A 4,120-nucleotide genomic window follows, 5' to 3' on the forward strand; every position below is an offset into this window, starting at 1 on the left:
CATGACATGCCAGCACTGATACGACATGTCATGGCAGCTTTGACGTAACGATGAGATAATGACATGACATGAAAGCAAACATGACACGAAACCTCTGACGTGACAACAGCAATGACATAGCATGACGTGACAGCACTGGCATGACCTAATATGATGGCACTGACATAACAAAAGACTAGCATGACATGTGATGACAGGAAATGACGAGACATTATATGACAGCAAGCACAATGTGACTCGAAAACATTGACATGACATGCTATAAGATGACATGAAGGCAACAACATGACATTACATTACAGCAGTGACATGACGACAAAAAGCCCTGACAGGACATGACTGCACTGACATGAGATGTAAGTTATAAGCCGGCGTGAGATGACAGCACTGACATTACATGATATTAAAGCATTCGTACGACATGACAGCACTGGCAGAGCATGACATCACCCCACTGACATGACATGACATTACATGATAGCACTGGTATGACGACAGCAATGACATGGCAAGACATGGCATGAACGCATTATGACGTCATGACAACACTGACATAGCATGGCAGCTCTCATGGCATGAGATGACATGGCAGCAGTGACAAGATGGGTATGAAAGCTCTGATATGACATGATATGATATGACAGCACTATGACAACAGTGACACAATTAGCTGTAGTGACATGGTATGAAATGGCATGGCAGCACTGATAAAGCTTGAGACCAGTGACATGATAATGACAGCAGTGACATGACAGCCGTGACACAATGTGCAGTTTGGTATGGTTCTTATACTCAACAATATAAAGCTGGTGTCCAAATATAAAGGTCTAGAAAATGGGTTCACTTCCACTTTTGACGTCAACAAGACCTCCTGGGCCCCTCCTGTTACACCAGCTCCAGCTGTACTTTGAATTATCTATTACAACATTCAAGATCTTGGTCGGAATAATAGGAGGCTGTGGAATAGCTTTGGCACAGAGACAGACAATACCTCTCACAAAAATCCAGAAGTTCCCGACCATGATATGTATTTATTTCCTGATGCTGCACTTTAATTAAACTCTCAATAGTTTCGTAAATCAGGGATACCAGCTTCAAGACAGGAAAGGTATCACTGGAGCGAAGCAAAATATAACGTAAAATGATGGTCTGTGTTCTGGTTGTGAGAGTAAACTGCAGTAAGAGCCTTTACCAATTTCATAAAGTGATGGTGGCTTGATTACTTCCTGTTCGTCTTAACCATTACAGTATGAAATGTTTAAAACTAAATTCCCAGAGAGAGAGAGAGAGAGAGAGAGGAGATAAAAGAGGGTAGGGGATAAAGAGAGGGAGATGCTAAAGCGAGAGGAAATTGAGGAAGAGGAGATACTAATACAAAGAGGGAGAGGCAGAGAGGGAGGAGATAAATGAAGGAGAGATTGGGGGGAGAGGGAAGATAGAGAGAAAGAGATGAGATGGAGAGGGAAAGGAAATATTTGAAGGAGATGTAGGAGAGAAAAAAGGGAAAGGAGGTAAGAGAAAAAAGGAAAATCAAAGAGAGGGACGAGATACAAGAAGGGAGAGATAGATGGAGGAGAGAGAGTGAGGGAGAGACAGAGGAAGGTAGGCATAAATAGAGGGAAGGAGGTGACAGTGCGAGATATATAAGTAAATATGTAAATAAATAAATGTCTGCATGTATGAATAGGTATGTAAGTGCGCATGTCCGAATGAACATGTGTGCACGAGTATTGGGGGAGGCTGTGGCTCAACCGGTAGAGAGGTGGCGTGCGGTCCTAACGGACCCAGGTTCAAATCCCGACTGGGGCAGGGAATAGTTTAAGGATTTGAATTTCATTAAATCAGGCTTTACTGATCTACCAGAAGACCCGCCGACATGTCGTAAAAATACCCCCGCTAAGACCAATACACCAGTCCTGTATGAGACAGCCCTAGCATGTATTCAATATGGACGGTGGGTGTTAGCGCCGAAGTGGTGACATGTAGAGGTGTATGGTATGTAGGAGGACTGCTGGGCCTTGATAGCAGGCTGTGAAGCCTATGCCCAGAGTCGGACACATAAAAAAAAAAAAAAAAAATGTCGGTGTGTGTGCGCATGTCCTTATGATTATGTGTGCATGCGTACGTAGATGTCTATGCATGGACGTGTGTGTGTGTGTGTGTGTGTGTGTGCAATGATATTCCCAAGCACAGTTTATCATCTGCATTCTCTCTGTATATACTGCTAAGCAATTTAATTTTCCCCGTGATTTATACTCCTGTCCTTTTCATAGCACCACTGTCAACACTAGAGAGATACACATTAAAACTGCGTCATAGTATTCTCTGGTAACCATTTCAAAGCAGACGGGCAGGTAGCAGGACCCCCATGACGTCACATAGCTCCGCCTTCCTGCACCCACGTCGTATCAAAGACTAGAAACGATGATCAGGACAATACTCTGTTCATTATAAGTTGGTGTATAAGTGCCACTCTTACGGTCGTAGTGTTAGCAGGCCCCTGAGATGGATTATTAATTTATAATAGTCTCCGCCTGCATCTCAATAAACCCTTGATAGCAGCGTAGCAGTAGAAAATGAATCCCATTACTTGAACCTTTACGACCCCGGATCCGAACCTCCTCGAGTCGCGGGTAAGGGTTCAGTGTTTCCAGCGTACTTCGTTCCTTTCCAAAACCTTCGTCAACTCTTCGGATCGTGTTCTAGGCAATGATTAGGCTGGGACTTAGCAAAATACTGATTGTCTGCTTTAATGAGCCTCGTGCAGTCTATAGGCAATAATACTAAGCTCTCTCTTTCCTCAGATGCTCAGAAGATCAAGTTGCGCAGCCTATGATCTTCAGACGGGCCTACTGCGCAACCTCACCCAACATCCCCATCCCCATCCCATCATCATCCTCAGTACCGTACAAACTGAGTCGGTGGTTTGCGTGTGTTTGTGATTCTGGCATATATGTGTCCGCTCTAAACCTCTCCTGCTCGATTTTGTAGTTGCTGTTCGGTGTGTGGGCCTCAGTCAGGGTAAGTGTGAGTTGTTGGTGTAATGGGAGTGAAGGGAATGCGTGGAGGGTTGTGATGAAAAGGAGAATATAGTGAGATGAACGGTGGTGTGGTGTTACGTTGTAGTAAGATGTTTGGCATACTACATTGTCATTTTAAATGGTTTATTGACAGACCTTTTGTGTGTGTGTGTATGTGTTTTACTTATCACTGTGGTGTTTCAGAATAACCAAATGATATTAATTGTGAAATCTTGTACTGGCGAAAGGATACTCGGCATGTTCTTGGTATGTCGTTTAATTATAACCTCAGCATTTTTTTTTTCTTTTTGAGTATTTGGTGAAATTTTCTAGTACCGTGACATCGCGATCATGGCTGTATTTTAACGATGTGACGATTGGAAGTGGAAGAGTCAGGTACGGTACTTGTTTAGCTTTCATCCTTGCGTTAAAAGAGGCCTCCCGTATGAAGGTAACAAGAATAAAAATAAATAAATCAATAAATAAGTCATCAACACACACTATGAGACCTCCACACGGACTGATACCTTGAGAGACACGGACCGCAGCAGCATGGCATTCGCGCTTGATGACAGTACGATGGCGTTTGTGCGTTGTTTAGTGTTGATAGCGTTTTCATATACCTATTTTACATCCCCTCCCATCCTCCCTCCATCCGTACCAACTTCCTCTATCCCAGCCTCACTCCATCCCCCTCGGCTTCCCTCCAGCTCACTCAGTTTCCCCTCCATCCCCCCCAGCCTCCCTCCAATCACCTCCCTCCCTCCCTCTAATCTCTTTCCTCCCTTCCTCCATCCCACCCAGCTCCCTTCCATCCCTCCCAGCCTATCTCCACTCTCCTTTCATCCCTTCCAGCTTCAATTCCTTCCCTCCTTCCCTTCAGTGCCCTTCATCCAGCCCTCTCAGTGATTCTCTCTCTCTCTCTCTCTCTCTCATCAAGCAGTACCAAAAATACAAATATCATTCCTTATTTAAAGCTTTAATGAATAATGTTAATATGGCTGATAGACTCTTGAAACATCCCGAATATAATGAAAATACTCCGAACTAAAAAAAGAAAAAAGATAAAAAGTATATTTATTTTGGAATATTTTGACCTT

This window comes from Coenobita brevimanus, chromosome 47 (genome assembly GCF_032717465.1).
Source record: "Coenobita brevimanus isolate Jiangsu-jjx chromosome 47, ASM3271746v2, whole genome shotgun sequence".
Lineage (NCBI taxonomy): Eukaryota > Metazoa > Arthropoda > Malacostraca > Decapoda > Coenobitidae > Coenobita > Coenobita brevimanus.